Below are 18,026 nucleotides of genomic sequence, written 5' to 3' on the forward strand. Positions count from 1 at the left end.
AACGCCGATGTCACGGGTTTGCAGTTCTACCCCCTCGTACTCTCACGTGAACTATGATTATAGAAGCGGCAGCGAAAACTGAGCTGGAGGATACGATGGTTATCATGAATGATTGCTTCCTTGATACAGAGATCTGTGACACAAAGAATGCACGTTGTATCTTGGCATTGGAAAATTAGACTGGTTTTCCTTCTGTCAGAACTGTAAACTTTTTGTTAGGATTGATCATATCCGATTGTCGGTCTTTGTTGCCTAGTCATTCCTAGTAGCATGTAGATGTTTCAATCAGCGTGTTTAGGCGATGGCGCATACTATCATGAGAATGATCTTGGTCGTATTAGGGGAGCTGCTTATCCCTGAGGCCATGAGCGGTTGGTGGTAAATCTCCGCCTTGATTCTCGTTTTAGAGTGTATCTGTGGGTGTGCATGTGTTCTTGAATGCTATGCTTCACTACAGATGCTTTTCAGTGTTAAACCTAGATGTGCTAGTCTCGGCAGAACAGAAACACTCTGAGAGGAAAACCGTCACATGATCCCTACGTCGAAATCGAATTCTGCTAATTCTCGTGCCAACATTGCGCGGCGGACGTTGCCGTGGTGATTGTAAACAAGGCTTGATGCAAGTTTCTACCCCTGTTATAACTGCACCGAGCCAGCGTGTTTATAGCTCTGCGAATGTTCGCGGAAATATGAGCGTGAAACCATTGGCGGCGTAACGTTTTATCGGAGCAAGCGAGATTGGGATCGGTTCACATTGCTTCTTCAGCGGGTAGCGAGTATATATTGCACTCTGTTCCTCTGTGCCGACCGAAGCCAGAGATAGAAAAGAGAGAGAGAGGGGAGGGAGAGAGTTAGAGGGAGTTTGATAGACAGACAGAGCGTGAGAGAGATCGAGAAATAAAGTAAGAGACAGATAGAAAGAAAGAGAGCGAGATATAGAGACGGCCAAAAGAAGGGGTCCGTGTGCTGGTGAACAACCGAGTAGTCACGAACGGTCAACTGCGGCGGCAACTCACTGAGAACCGCGTTACACGAAGAAGTGGCGAATGTGGAACTTTTGGAAGACACGACAATTCCCAAGGTAGGCTCTGATGCATGTTTTTATATTTTCGAGTAGAATTCCACACTCTGAAATTTCCCCATTTTATTTCTTACGTGCACAGACACCGCATGCTTCAAAGTGGATGTATATATGCTGACATTGATGTGCATGCGTTAGTCACAGCGGCATCGTGTAATAAATAGAAGTGATAAGCTAAGGACGCTGCATTAAGTGTAAGCCTCCGCCAAGGATGGATGAAGTTTTGATTTCACTCAGGATAATCTCGCAAACGATATATATAGTAGATGTGCTGCTTCCTTTCTTCATTCACTCTTTGCTGATGTCACTGCAGTGGTAAACCGCATCTGAATCTTCCTAGTTGGCTGAAGCCACTAGTGGCGTGTGGCTGTGTGTCCACTGATTTATGTGAGCAACTATTTGAGGGATACAACTTTTGTGTAAGAAGCTGTCAGTGATTCTCCACTGTTTATAGTGACCTCTGTTTCATTCAGCAATTCTTTGTCAACATCGTTGTAATTTTGTCAATTACCCTTGTAATATTGTGATTCCAACATGTTAATCACAGACAGAATGCTGATACATTATATGGTAGCACAAGAGTGTGGCTGAGTGTTGTTGCTTTGTCGAGAGTTTGGGATTGTTTAAAGCTTATTTTGCTATGATATGAAAGGTAATTCTGCTGTGATATTCTGCTGTGATATTCTGCGGAAAACATACTCTCCAGGCTGTTACGTTTACAAAAAACACGGGGTTAACGTACCCTGTTAAACAATAATATTTATGTTTATCAGGATGAGAGGATCTGTGTAACATCAACACATTATGCGGCGACCATTTTCCTTAGCAATGCAGCAAACGTTGAGCAGCTGATAGTAATTGACTTTTAGTTTTTTTAAACAATAACTACTGGTGGGTTTCAACATATGTTGATACTTGACGACGGCAGCGTTTTAGCTCACCGGATCGGAGTTTGCTGTTTATACAAGACACTAATGAAACCTCATGTTCTAAAGTATAATCGTTTTAGCAAAAGTTCACGCGGTTGATCGCAGAAACGTGCGTTGCTCCGGCATCCACATAATACATACATACATGCATGTATGCAGGCACGCACGCACGCACGTTCACTCGCCCCGCTGGCGCGGGTTTCTTTATATTTGTCTGCAAGTCTCTTTTGTGCGCACATGGTATAGTAAATTTTATCGTCTTTCTTATACAAGCTTGGACTTTAAATTATGTTATACCGCTATCATCAAGACAACCTTACAGTTACATCATTATCAACATCAGCATCCCAACCCAAAACTTAGCTACCTATCCTAACCTAACCTTAGCTATCATAACTCCGACGTTGCGGACTAATGAAGTAGTGTTCACAATGGCTGGCGGGTAGGCTTGATTGGCTATACGTGTTGGAACTGTAACGTGTAAGGTGGTTCGATTTGGTATTTATAAGCTAAACGTTGTTAGGTTTAAATTGTCTGTGACCACTGCAACCGATAAAAACATGCACACACGCACGCACGCACGCACGCACGCACGCACGCACGCACACACACACACACACACACACACACACACACACACATATATATATATATCGTGAATATCATTAGTCCTAAAAAAAGACGTTTGTTTCCGCTAACCCGACCGAGTCCATTTTAAACTCCCGTGTCGAAACGTTTTATTTTTAATTTACAAAATATTTTAAAAAAACCAAAAAAACCAACGTGATATCGATCGGTGAATGCATTGATTTGACTCTGAAGTCATTATATGCGCTGTTATAAGTATAAAACAAGTATTGTTAGAATACCAAAAAATAGGCCTACCGTGTCCAATTTTTTCAGCTCGTTAGCGGAAACAAACTTATTTTTTTCTTAGGCCTTAATATTTCTGTTAGCTGCTATACTAAAATACGTAACAGGTTACCCGGTTCAAGGCACCGTAAAGCTTGTGTGCGTGCGTGCGTGCGTGCGTGCGTGCCCGCGTCAATTATCAGCTGTCGGTAATCGGACGTATTCACGAGGAAACCAGTTTGGTAGCTTACACGCCGGAGCTTTCGTGAGACATTTTTAATGGCACTGGCAAGAGTTTGCGCGCGGGCACTTTCTCTGCTCTGAGCGTTCTAGTAGAGTGTTCAGTCTTCTGTAGCTTTCGTCGCTTTGTATTGCCAGGATGTCGAGATGGCGATGGCGTAGTTGAGCCGTAGACATTACTATGCAACTTAGAAACATCTAAATTTTATTCGTAGTCGCAGTGTGTGTGAATGTGCGTACGTGCGCGTGTGTGTCGTGTGCGTGCGTGCGTCCGTGTGTGACTGACAAGTGATTTTTTATTAAATTTCACTTGCGTGCGTGTTTTGCGCGTATTTTGCTCCGCCATTGAATCGTTTTCGTGTGAATGGTAGTTGTGTGGATCCCTGCCAACTGTTTTTAATGTATACCAAGTTTTGAAGGAGATGTTTCGCGCAAGCACTGGGTCTTACTGACAAAATACGATTCGCTTTGGTTTGCGTCGTGACAGTCTGAAATGGCTCCGTGTAAACTCCAGACTTGGAAATCTTTTCTCTCTTGGAGCAGTGTTTTCGGAATTGAGCCGTATGCGTGATGTAGAATTTCTTTTCTGAAAAAAAAACTGCGCGATGTTTGTTTGCGAAGCTTTTAGTTTCAGTCCGGCAGACTGGCTCGTCTGCCCAACAGCTAGTTTTCAGCCCCGTAACCCCGATGAAAACAACTTCGCAAGCGCTGCTCTATTTTCTTGTTTGCAAATATCGTCGAGCAATAAAGGGAGATGAGAGGCCTGCGCGTGTTTACATAACCCAGGGGCATGTAGCGTCGTGTGCCACAGTAGCAGTATTGCTGTGGTGATACTGCAGCAGCGGACTCACTCACTCACTCACTCACTCATAGAGAGATTTCACGTGTCTTCATATAAACGGATCGACCCATCAAAATCATGCTCATGATAGAGTTGGATGCAGTGCTATACTGGAACACTGTTCTGCACGTGCAGCGGGGACGATAATATCAGGAGTGAATAATAATAGATTCTTGGTAATAATTAATAATAATTTCTATTATTATTCACGCCTGATATAATATGCATTGTCGCTTATAGTCCCAATAGTGTCATTTGTACCTTCTTGCATGTTGAGCAGTCCGTGTCGGATTGCTCACTTCGAGAGATCTTCATAAAGCGGACCTGTCATAGCAGAAAAAAAAATCGGCATATGTATCGTCGGTAGGTCTTACTGTTTTATTATGCCATTGCCCCCTTCTGCTGCTCACTTCGAAATCCAGGGGCTGAATTCATCAACATGGGTGCACAAGTCGTCAGGGTTGCGCTGTGTTGATGAGTTTATACGCCTAATATCTTACGTATTTCGCGTGGGACATTTGCGTACGCACAACTTGCGTACGCAAAATTGATGAATGTAGCCTCCAGAGGGGTAGTGGACATGCCTAAACTAAATGCAGTCTTGTAGTTAAAATATGGATTTATTTGTCCAGTAAATGTAATCTGTTGCAGTGATGAAAACTGGCCAAAGTAAAAGTATTCGGGGCCCAGCTAAAATATTACGGGCCCGCTTATTGCACGAAGTGCCAAAGTTTAGTATTCGTGTTCTTGAAAAATTGACACTAAAATGGTGCCCTGTTATGCGTTATAGATGAAGCAGATGCTAAGCATGAAGATGCAGAGCAAATATTGCGAGAAAAGAGCTGCAAGTTTTTCCCTTGCAGGGACTCACATAATAATAATAGAATAATAGGTCCATTGATTATGCAATGTTGACGAATGCTAGAGTAACTGGCACCTTGTGTAGTTAATAAGTACATTACCTTATAGCCAAACGCGTATTAGTTTGTCCAATATCACTACTGGTTACATTACGAACAAGACTTGAAATCGGTTGTTGATATGTAATGTATCAACGTATCAATTACGTGCCGTAAATGTCATCCAGGAGTCAAGCGATGACGTAAACATTTGTGCGGCCCGTATGTTTTGGACGCCAGATGAAACGGAGGTGTCAGCGGTGTAACCACAGCCACGGACTAAACATGGAAATAGAGTAAAACACACGTACTAACTAGGCAGAGGGCACTCAAAGAGAGTGCATACCTCCGCGAGCGTGTAACATGTATACATGTGTATAACAGCTGGCTCGCTGCTGCTGCTGCTGCCTGGACGTTCTAAGGCGAGCTGCTGCTGCCTGGACGTTCTAAGGCGAGCTGCTGCTGCCTGGACGTTCTAAGGCCAGCTGGTGCTGAATCGATCGCGCCAACGCTACAGCGTATAACAGCTGCCTCGCTGCTGGCTACACACACACGAACACACACACGAACATCACACGAGAGGGGTCACATTACCTCCTTGCAACTCCGTTGCGGAGGTAATCACGGACGCACGTGGACAGCCCTGACAAAAAGTTCCTTCTCACAAGCGTCCATGTTTACGAAATCACTGATGATAGCATTGCGTACGGTCGAGCATGCGTACGAAAATGTCCGGTGCACTATAAATCTGTATCACACCCGCTTCGCCGTCAGCGGTTTGAAACTGTAAACAACTGATTTTTGGAGTGCGGATTTCAATTCGACATTTCTTAGTAATCAGCAGTGATATTGGCATCTTCGGCGACCTTCGGATGAAATTCTGGACCCAAAAATTATTTTTACTCGCCCTATGTGACGGGGCGAGTATTAATTCTCATGACTGCAGTTGGGTCACAACTGGGGGGAGGCCGTGGGTAGGTTGGGAGAGGGCAAGAGCTAGCCGCGGCACGAGCCTTAAGGTAGCTCCCCCCACTAGCGCACAGACCTTGATTTGTAATTACCTGTCGCACTACCGACGATTCGCGCGTGAAATTTAATGAGTGATATCGGCCGCCTGATCAACGGCTACGGCGGCTGCGAAATTCATTTCGCGTTGCGTTGAATGCGATCGCAAACACGACTGCGCTTGTTTTGTATGTATTCCGTCATGCATAAAACATCACGCCGTTAATAACCGCCGCAGTGGAGCAGTGCAGATTTGCGACTACGAGCGGCTGTTAGGAGAGTTGTTTGCTGTGTGAGTGCGTGCGTGCGTGCGTGCGTGCGTGCGTGCGTGCGTGCGTGCGTGTGTGTGCGCGCGCGTGTGTGAGTGGGTGTATGTGTGTGTGCGTGCGTGTGTGTGCGTTCGTGCGTGTGCGTGCGTGCGTGCGTGCGTGTGCGTGCATGCGTGTGTGTGTGCGTGCGTGTGTGTCTGTGTGTCCTGGAAGGACGCTTACATCGCAATTACCTTGTGCGACAAGCGTCGTTAAGCGCGCGGCGAAGATGATCATGCCGTCGCGCCGTATAAGCAGCGAAGATATTGGGTGACCGAGTGGGCGCGACTACCGTGAAATGAACGTATTATGCAGCACTGAGAGTATAAGCACGCGGCAGTATAGGAGCACCGTGAACCAACAGAGTGGGAGGAGAAGGAGGAAGACGATGAGAGGCGGAGTAGGGCAATAGCAGAAGGGGAGACAGAGGAGGAGAGGGAGGGGGAGGGAGGGAGGAGAATGTGATGGGTGCAGGATGATGAAAAGTAGGACTACAGAGGATGATGAGAAAACGGAATAAGGAGAAAGAAAAGACGAAGAAGACGCCGAGTAGTTAGTATAATTAGAAGTTGATGCGGAGGAGGAAGTCGGTCATACAGACGTCTGCTTCGTCGCGTCGTCCCTTAATTTATACACGTATGCGTAGTCTATTGGATATATGACAAATGAAAGCAGTGGGATTGGAGGGGTGGAGTGGAATTTTGATACATTACGATAAATCTTTCGATGTGGTCCAGCAGGTTGTCTTCAGAGCTCTTGAACTGACTATAAACATAAACTGACTATACGCTTAAACTGACTACACGCTATACTTTAAATTAAACGCTTCAGAGTAAAAGCAACCACAATTAAAGCGTTTCATGAATAGGAATTCGACTAAATATAACGGCTAATGGTGCATGAACTGCATGTATTGGTCTGAATATGATTGACTTTCCATCCAGCCTGTAGCCATTGAAGAAATGATGAGTGCGACAGAACGCATGACTCACTCTAGCTTAACAACTCCTATTCGTCTATTACAATTTACAATTGGTATGTTTTATGACGTAGCTGATATGTATATAAACAATTATTAGAATGAGCAGTAAACGTGAATGCAACCTGTGTCAGAGCGATTATGTAGAAATAGGTGCGTGCTCAAGCCTTCTAGGCAGACGGGTTATTTGCCGTAGTTTTGATGATGGCAAAGCTTTAATTTCTGCAGCTGTGGTTGCGGAAGGTGATTGATTCTGCCGGAATGTTTATTGAGAGAAAGTTTCGAAACAGTTTGTGGGTAGTAAACGGTTAGTTTTCCTTCGTCTCTCTGCATGATTCATGGCTCGCCAGACCATCGAGTTTGGAGGAAGGGTTATATCAATGTTGGTAGAGGCGCATATGCTGATTTTAGAATGCTGTACGGAGTTATTGAGCGAGTGTGTGTGTGTATATATATATATATATATATATATGTGCGTGCGTGTGTGTGTGTGTGGTGTGTGATTGTGTGTGTGTGTGTGTGTGTGTGTGTGTGTGTGTGCGCGTGCCGCGCGCGCGCGCGTGCGTGCGTGCGTGCGTGCGTGCTGTGGTGTGTGTGTGTGTGTGTGTGTGTGTGTGTGTGTGTGTGTGTGTTGTGTGTGTGTGTGTGTGTGTGTGTGTGTGTGTGTTAATGTGTGTTGTTGTGTGCGTGTGTGTGTGTGTGTGTGTGTGTGTGTGTGTGTGTGGTGTGTTGGTGTGTGTGTGAGTGTGTGTGTGTGTGTGTGTGTGTGTTGTGGTGTATGTACATGTGTGCGTGTGCGTGTGCGTGTGCGTGTGCGTGTGCGTGTGCATGTGCGTGTGCGTGTAGGCCTACGTGTGCGCGTATGCGCATGCGCGCGTGCATATGTGTAGCAGTGTTGTGACTGGGTGTTGATAGCATGATGAATAAAATAACACATGAGCCAGTGTAGCGTATAACGCAACACGTGGAACGGTAGCGTGTAATTATTTAAATGGTGAATTCAGAACTACCTTACGAATATAGGACACATCACCAATTTATGAACCCTCTATTTCTCCCACATTAAAAAAAAATAAATGGCTGTAATTTTAGTACGTATTGAAAACCTAAGTATTACAGCTGGAATACCTTCAGACATAATTTGGCTGTAGCGAAGGAGTGAAATCTAAACCAGAGATTGTGTTACTCCGGTGCCTTGAACGAGTGACGCATTCGCTGAACAGCCATATTTCTTTGGCGCAGTCCGAGTGGATATAATTATTACGTATAATTGCGTTCTAACTTATTTGCTAGGTTGTTGTTCTAACGACTTGTAATTTACTACGCTGTCTAACTGTGCGTGGGGATCGTCTTCGAGGCTGCCGTTAGTGTTAGCGCTGTATTTTAACAGTAGGTGGCATTGGTAACCCACATTTAGCGCTCCTTTGGAAAATTCCCCACCGCCGTGGACACGGCTGTTTTCCTATTGATTTCTTCGAACTCCAGATATAATCGTATTGCGAGATGTTGACACAATATTAGCGTTTCACTTCGTGTAGCTGGTGCGCGTTAGAGCCGCATGTCGTGAATGTATGATTACGCGCGGGCCTGGAGGCTGCGACATTGGTCATGTGTCGAGTTGCGAGTTTGGATGCAACTACCGCGTGAACCTCGTAACCAACCATCAATTCTAACCAGCCAGACATTCTGTTTTTATTGAGAAAGAATACACGTCTGGCATTTAAATTCAGATGGAAGTTAGAAATGGCGGTTAGTTTGTAAGCGTGCGTTATTTGGTGAATAAACAAGAGTATCGACATTGATGCAGCTGTTCGCGTGGAGATACGGCCATCCAAAAAGAATGGGGATTAATTCAAATATGACGTGAGAAGATAACTGTCGTTCGCTTGCTCTTTTATTAATATTTAAAGCAGTGTAAATTTCAGGGCTTTGTTAACAGCAGGGCGCGTGCGATGTAAAAAAGCAAAAATAACCCTTTTCCGAGTGACCATGCAAGTATAAGTGTCATAACCTGCGTCTTGTTGAGCAACCTATTATCCATTGCTGCCAACCCGTATATATATATATATATATAGACGGGTGGCTTCCAATCTCGATCTGAACCTGGGTCGGTATGGTGATATGTGGGGTGTTGGAATCACAGGTCAGGATACACTGCTTATTTAGTCACTAATACAGTAATGGTGCCCGTCTGGGATTGATGCCGGTACGTGAGGTTGCACACAGCGCTGTTGATGACTGCTCTCGCTAAATTGTGATTTACATGCAGACGAAACGGCTTATGTGCATTTGCAGGATAAATATATTAAACCTAAATTGATACATCACTCAGATTTCTCTTAGGTTAATTATTGTAGTTAAAAGGAAAGGCTAGATTAAATGATTAAAGCAATGATTTCTTAAATAACGACACGTTTGAGAAAACTATAGCGAAATATAGTCTCACGGTCACCTAATAGCAACCATGTTAATGATTACTCCAATATAACGCTACGATGCATTTGTGCTGTTATGATTTATAAAATAGCAAATAATGCAGCCACATTCTTTCGTATAGTGCAATTCCTGTGTAATTGGCAACCAACAGAAAAAAGTTTCATACAGTGATGTAGTCGTTCTCGACTGGTACTGTAACATCACTATTGCTCAATTCAAGCTATTATGTCAAAGTATAGGGACTGGGTCTCGTGAAAACAAGTGACATCATCATGTAAACGGGTTAACACGCATGTAACACGGTTCAAACAAACAGATTTTTGCATATTTTTGTAAAAATACTGTGTTCTTAAAATAATGTGTAAATGTGTTCTAAGACATGTTAGCCTTATTTTAGACACTTTCTGTTACGCAAGCAATACCAGTAAGTTTGTAGTGGTTGGAAAACGGTCGGGAAGACTGTTTGAAATCATTATTAAATCATTACTCTCATTTACTAATAAAAAAAAGAAATGCAACTACCATGGGGTAGGATATGATAACCGTATTACGAGCGTCAAACATAGTTGAACTGATATTTCATAGGTGAACGCCTGAGAGTCCCATTAGATGACCCTATGCCTGACTTACTGCAATCAGACCAAGGCACGTAGTTATCTGGAGGTTTTACGAATGACCGATAGTTTCCAGACTCAGTCGGGAAGCTGACGAATGGCTTCACGAATGATCGATGGCTACCTGATCCAACCAATAAGATATCAGATGGCTTCGATCATAGCTGGTGATTACAACACTCAAACACTATTGGATGGCTTGACGTGGTACGATAGTTACTGAGCCTGCCCGAAAGATGATAGGAATGCTTTGTGGGTGACCAAGAGTTACGGCCCTTAGCCGGTAAGCTATGTCATGGCTGCATGGGTAACAGAGAGTTACAGTGCCTTGCCAAGAAGCTATGTCATGGCTTCATGGGTGACCGGTAGCCACCTCGTTTGACAGAGTAGCTGTTGGCTAAGCCGCATCTCGTCAAATCAATTGTCGGGTTGAAATTACATCCGTCCTGAGTAAATACTATGATTCTCGCCCGGGCAATTTGGTCAGAGTTTGGACAGCAAGAGTGAAAGCGAAGAGGGCTAGTCGATGCGGCGGTGTATAATAATCGAATTGTATTAAATACGAACGTTAAACACGCCGCATACTGTGAGAGACAATCAATGCATCCCGGCGTATTCTCCTAAGCAGCACGGCGCATTGTAGGGGTGAAAATCTGTAAGTAGATAGTGGCCCACATCGGTGAGTAATCGATATGTGTAAGGATGGTGCGATTAGCAAGTGAGGACACGAGATGAGAAGAGAAAGGGAAAGATTGTGCACAAATGAATCGAGAGAAAGACGAAGGTGGTGGCAGCATATGGGAGAGAGATTAAACCAAGAAATGAGAGATGGATGTGAGAAAATAAAATATACACGCACGCACGCACGCGCGAACGCACGGACGCACAGCCACGCCCATACACGAGTGTGTGTGAGAGAGAGGGAGATATAGAAAGACAGAGAGACGGACGAAGTAACTTGTCCGTCGTGGTAATCTGTCAGTACTTCCTATACGCCTTGGGATATCGAGTGTAACAATTCAGCAACATCATTGGCTGATGAAAGATATAGCACCGTAGCGAAGTTCTTACTGTAGTATGTTTTAAACGTCTTGTTTATGCATGTTTTACATGAGATACATGCATTTGCTTCGAATCCACATTATGTAAATTACACCTAGAGGAAGTATCTGTGATTGTATTGAATTTTACTTTCTTTAAGAACTCACGACGTTTGCATCGGAAAAACTGGTTATAATAACAGCTGTAATATTCACGCATGGCATCAGTATATCTCTCATAACAGCGGTTCTTCTCCTCGCCTGCTTGACTAAACATCCATGTGTCCCGCATGCTGTAAAAAGTCGCCAGCAGCTTCGTGAGGTCTCTCGCCAGACGGCGGCACGTCTGCACAGGTGGTAAACGGGAAGAGGTATGAGGCGCGTCTAGACTGCGCCTAATGATAAGCCGCGGAGCAGTAGCCAAGCAACCGATAAGCAGCTACTGGGTCGTGCAGAACCCAGCAGTAATGACGATGCATGTAATAGTGATTGTTAGGCGAGCGCCATTATAGAGCGTCAAACAAGCACCGTCGCGTGTGCGAAACCAAAAACCGCGTGTGAATGTAGAGTAATTATCGAGGGGCGCAGCAGCGTCAGAGCTCGCGCCATGTGACCTTTGTGGCTACATGCGTGACTGTTGCTAGGGTGCCGGTAATGTATAATATTAGTAGTAATATAATACTACTGGTATATAATAATAGTAGTGTGGCATCCTTGGCTTCATACGTTACGTGCTGCTTATTATATGGTTTACGGACACATCTGGTTGGTGGCTGTCACAAAGAACAAGTTTGAAGATGAAACATGCATGATGGTCACATAGAAGTAGTAGCTTGGAACCTTCAACTTCATACATGACTGCTGCGACAGTGAAGATGGTTGACTACTGCCTCACTACTGCCGGTATAAAGATCGTATATGAGTGTCGCACATGAGGCTTACATGTAAAGGTCGTGCAGGAAGGTCGCAGGCAAAGGTCGCGTGAAACGTCGCGCATGAAGGTCTCGCATGAAGGTCGCGCGTAAGCGCCGCATATGAAGGTCGCACGTAAACGTCGTGCTTGAAGGTCACATGTGAAGGTCGCACATGAAGGTCACACGTAAACGTTGTGCATGAAAGTCGCATGTAAACGTCACGCATAAAGGTTGCATGTTGAAGGTCACATGTAAACGTCACACATAAAGGTCACATGTGAAGGTCACATGTAAACGTCACACATAAAGGTCACATGTGAAGGTCGCACGTAAACGTTGCGCATGAAGGTCTCATGTAAACGTGGCACGTGAAGGTCGCATGTGAAGGTCGCACGTAAATGGCATGCATGAAGGTCGCATGTGAAGGTCGCACGTAAACGGCACGCATGAAGGTTGCGCATGACGGTCGCACGTAAACGTCACACATGAAGGTTGCACGTGAAGGTCACGCATGAAGGTCGCATGTGAAGGTCGCACGTAAACGTCGCACGTGAAGGTCACATGTGAAGGTCGCGCATGAAGGTCACATGTAAAAATCGCACATGAAGGTCGCACGTAAACGTATCGCATGAAGGTCGCATCTGAAGGTCACATGTAAGCGTCACGCATAAAGGTCGCATGTGAAGGTCACATGTAAACGTCATGCATAAAGGTTGCATAGGAAGGTCATATGTAAACATCACGCATAAAGGTCGCATGTGAAGGTCGCATGTGAAGGTCACATATAAAGGTCGCATATGAAGGTCATATGTAAAGATCGCGCATGAAGGTCGCATGTGAAGGTCGCATATGAAGGTCATATGTGAAGATCGTGCATGAAGGTCGCATTTAAAAGTCGCACATGAAGGTCACATGTAAACGTCGCGCCTGAAGGTCACATATAAAGGTCGCACATGAAGGTCACATGTAAACGTCGCGCCTGAAGGTCACTAGCATATCATATTCCGATTCGTGAATGCTTTGTATGACGGAAAGGTCATGGCATTCAGTCTTGGTTTTATGCAGCGTTTAGCTAATCTCATAATCATCCACTTAGAAGTCCATCACGGCTGTTTAAATTATAGATGTGAGAATCCATACATATATGCATGCGTCGGCACCTACCCATCGTACAAAATTAAAACAGCAGCTTGCGTGAGAGTGTAAATGCCGCTGGAAACCAACAGTTTAGCGCCTTGCACAAATGCGATCATGACAAAGGCAATGTAGAAGGTCAGGTAAGAAAGTAACAGGCATGAGGAGAAAATAGGCTGTGGAGAGAATTGTTAGCGAGACAAAAGAATCAAACCGGTTAAAGGAGGATGGGGAAGAGGCTAGGCCCAATTACGGTGAAATACATTCATCTTTCTGTAAGAAGCCCTGTAAGAAATCTGTCTGTATGAAATGCGACTAGCTAGACTAGCTAGACTAGCTTCTAACTGCTTTGGTAGAGCTGCGTAGCGAGGAGCTGTTATTTTCCTTGGCATCCCTGATAATGGCACAATCGCCGAGAGAGATGTTCGTCTATCATCAGTGGATACACGCGCATCGCACGCAGCCACGCGGATCTTGCGTGGCCGGGCTCATTCAACATCAGCCCATCATAAACCACAGCTTCACTGTCGCATGTCTGACGCACGTATCGGCCACACTGTGTGACGCACACAGCAATCATCTTGCCGCCCTGTCAGAAATGCTAAGTAGTTTCAGGTTTCTACGCCGAAAGTTAACTAAAGCTGTCAGTGTTTTTATGCCGAAGTCGTGCCTTTCATCAGTTGGAAGAGCTGCTGCTGCGTACACACACGTAGATCTGTTTTCGACTCCCATGCGAATGAGTTGCAATGAGCGCCTATGCAGACGGAATTCACAAGTGCGTCGATGTTGCAGGAGAATCTCGGGGGAAAAAACTGTTGAAGTTGTTGGGGCATGACTGCAAGGAATGCTCCAAATACTGTTGCACTCATAACATACATGCACGCACTCTCACACGCTCGCACCCGTGTGTACATGTAGTCATGGACACGCACGCACGCACGCACACTGTCACACACCCGCGTCCATTCCCGCTCGCATGCACGCGCGCACGCGCGCACGCACACGCACTGACTCACGAACGCGCGCAAACACATACGCGCACCGTACGTAGCTTAAGTATATCCAACCATATGAATTTTGAAATCAAATATCTTAACCTGCCTCACCTGTTGTAATTTACATAAAAAACAAGTATACTAAAAGAGTATACTGTAGAGATCTAAGTAAATTTAATATCGACTACATGAGTTCAACATCAGTTCAACATCAGTTCAACTACTGATGCTTTCTGATTATCACACGTGTATTATATAATCCAATGTCGATTATAACATTGTTTGCGATGAGTCACACATTTCGGCCCCGATGAGGTCATTGCCTGCCAACATCAACTTGTTCCGTGTTCAATATCAACTGTGCTCGTCTCATGGTCAGCCATGGGGAAACGCGTACTTCGAGAGCGAAAGTGTGCGTGCGTGTGTCGTAGGTAGGAAGGGTGGTAGCTCTAGAACTACAGCCCTTCCTCTGCCACAGGGCGAGCAGCCTAGAGCTAGAAGGGTGGTAGTTGGGTCGGTTAGCTGACAGGCAAGCGGGCGACTAGCAGACAGACAGGCAGGCACTTGCAGGTATGTAAGTCGGTAGATAGGTAATTGGGTATGTATGTAGAGTGGTAGAAATGGAGTGAAGATAGACAGACAGGCAGACGGACATGTAAACATGTAAGAAGGCAGAATGGCAAGGAGAGAGGGAAGCTCGAAAAAATCCAAAAAGAGAGAGAGAGAGAGAGAAAGAGAAAGAGAGAGAGGGAGAAAGAGAGAGAGAGAGAGAGAGAGAGAGAGAGAGAGAGAGAGAGAAGGGGGAGGGGAGGAGAATATCGCTTAATGTCATGGGAAGCCTCAAACGTCGTAGATGATCTTTACGGAATATATATACAATGAACTCTATGTGAACTGGCGATGAACATGACGCACGATACTCGTACAACCATATATTGCGATGATGTTTAAGTTTTTTTTTCGTACAGCAAAGCTATTCCTCGAGGGATTGCCGGGTGACATTTTTCTATTGGATAGTTCACGGTTAGTTCACTAAACAGGACCTGCTAGCTTGCCAAATGGTGAAATGATGCTGAGCAACTATTGTTTGAATAAGGAACTGCGCGTGATGAATATTGGATGGTGATGATAGTGATACTGAAATGATATCAACTATACCTAGCCGATGATACTGGCAAGAATGTTATACGCATACACGCGATGGCAAAAGCACAGCCGGATGTAAAAATATATATATGAACATATATATATATATATATATATATATATATTTATATATATATATATATATACACACACACACACACACACACACACACACACCACACCACACACACACACACACACACAACACGCACACGGCACGCGCACGCGCACGCCGCGCGTGCACGCACACACACACACACACACACACACAGAGACACACACACAGACACACAGACATACACACACACACACACACACACACACACACACACACACACACACACACACACACACACACACACACACACACATACAGACACACATATATATGAGATAGATAGATAGATATATAGATGATACTGTAGTCTGTACCGCTATAAATTATAATTGCAATGATTAGCTTTCTCGTTCTTGTCAACGAGCTTCGTTTTTCTCGATTTTCACGACACATTAGTGTAAGATCACAAACGTCTTATCGCGGCTGTGATTGCTTGTGTGGCGTAAGCTAACACGAGGAAGCATTGTGCATGTTCTCTTTTGATGTTTTTTTCACATAAACGTGTTGTTCTCATATTGCAAAGCCACCGTTACTATCTTTCCTATATGCAGTACCATGTATGAAATATGTATATGTCTGGGTCAGTAAATTGGTAATTTTCTAAATAATATGGAACTTGCTGAAAAAATCTCATAATTGTATATATGTATAAATAATCAAGTAAAACACTGCAGCGATAACGACCGATCGTAACGTTTGACGACATTTTCCAAAATGAAAAACAATTGTTTCAAAAGAGCTGTTGGACACGAACGCGACAACATTCGTCGATAACGGCAAAAATAATCAGAATCGTTTCTAATTTCCAGCGACATAGTCGCGCGACACTTCATTAATACCAAATCACAGCTATAGATTATGTTTTCATCTGTACGTGACAAAAAACATTCGTAACGAAATTGGGCTACTCAGCTGTGTGAGGATTCCGATTACAAAGACTTCTGTCGAACCGACCATTTTATGTGTTCAGGGAAATTCGGGTTTATAAGGTTTGGGTAATTTATTGAGGAAGACTTCCCAGATAAAGGAAATCATTTGGCCATCGTTAGCTCAGGACTTCACAGTCATTGGTAAGCACATTCAATAGTCTCGAGTTTACAAACTTCAAATCTCTACCATTGTGTAGGGATGACGGAGACGAACTTTGACCCAATGACAGGCGTTAACGCTGGAGCCAGTCGCTGTCACTCTGACTCGGAACGTTACAGTTGGTTGTTGTTGCTGCAGCGTGTTTTGGCATTTAAAATGTGATACCTGTAAATTTTTTTTACCTGTGTGAGTTGACAGACTCCGTAAGTCACGCCGTACGGGTAGTACGGGGAGACGACTCTTTAATTAATTGGTACCTGAGCGGGACATGACACGTCTCTGCATGTGTTTTTATACGGTCACTATCTGTCAGTACAAAAGTAAACTGCTAAGAAACACTCCTTTGGGGGTTTCTTGTGTTTTCTCATCGCATGGATTTTGATGAATATCGATCAGACAGTAAATACTTTCCTTTCTTGTTCTGACTCACAGCGAGTGGTCGCGTCTGGTCTGGCTAGCACGCTATTACGACAGGTTGCAGCTGTCGTTGAGCAGTTGCATGGCGCCTCGTTACGTGGGATACTTGATTAATCATACTCTCGCGTAAATTAACGCGTTGGCGCCGACGGCCGGGTGTCAGCGTTGCTGTTATCGAGCGCGGCGCCTCTCACCTACGTCGCAGCTGAGGCAGGGCAGTGCAGGTCGCAGCTGAAGCAGGGCAGTGCAGGTCGCAGCTGAGGCAGGGCAGCGCAGGTCGCAGCTGAGGTAGGACAGTGCAGGTCGTCGCAGCTGAGGCAGGGCAGTGCAGGTCGCAGCTGAGGCAGGGCAGTGCAGGTCGCAGCTGAGGCAGGGCAGTGCAGGTCGCAGCTGAGGCAGGGCAGTGCAGGTCGCAGCTGAGGCAGGGCAGTGCAGGTCGCAGCTGAGGCAGGACAGTGCAGGTCGCAGCTGAGGCAGGGCAGCGCAGGTCGCAGCTGAGGCAGTGCAGGTCGCAGCTGAGGCAGGGCAGTGTAGGTCGCAGCTGAGGCAGGGCAGTGCAGGTCGCAGCTTAAGCAGGGCAGTGCAGGTCGCAGCTGAGGCAGTGCAGGTCGTCGCAGCTGAGGCAGGGCAGCGTACGTTGCAGCTGAGGCAGGGCAGTGCAGGTCGCAGCTGAGGCAGGGCAGTGCAGGTCGCAGCTGAGGCAGGGCAGCGCAGGTCGCAGCTGAGGCAGGGCAGTGCAGGTCGTCGCAGCTGAGGCAGGGCAGTGCGGGTCGCAGCTGAAGCAGGGCAGTGCAGGTCGCAGCTGAGGCAGGGCAGTGCAGGTCGCAGCTGAAGCAGGGCAGCGCAGGTCGCAGCTGAGGCAGGGCAGTGCAGGTCGCAGCTGAGGCAGGGCAGTGTAGGTCGCAACTGAGGCAGGTCAGTGCAGGTCGCAGCTGAAGCAGGGCAGCGCAGGTCGCAGCTGAGGCAGGGCAGTGCAGGTCGCAGCAGTA

The 18,026-nt window shown here is 45.6% G+C and overlaps 1 protein-coding gene across 5 annotated transcripts in view; it reads left to right on the forward strand.

The window, feature by feature from the left end:
* The window catches only part of LOC106805954 (kelch-like protein 5), a 119,551-nt gene that overhangs the window by 7,238 nt on the left and 94,287 nt on the right, over window positions 1–18,026 (forward strand). The window lies entirely within an intron of this gene.

This window comes from Priapulus caudatus, unplaced genomic scaffold (assembly GCF_000485595.1).
Source record: "Priapulus caudatus unplaced genomic scaffold, Priapulus_caudatus-5.0.1 Scaffold134, whole genome shotgun sequence".
Classification (NCBI taxonomy): Eukaryota; Metazoa; Priapulida; class Priapulimorpha; order Priapulimorphida; family Priapulidae; genus Priapulus; species Priapulus caudatus.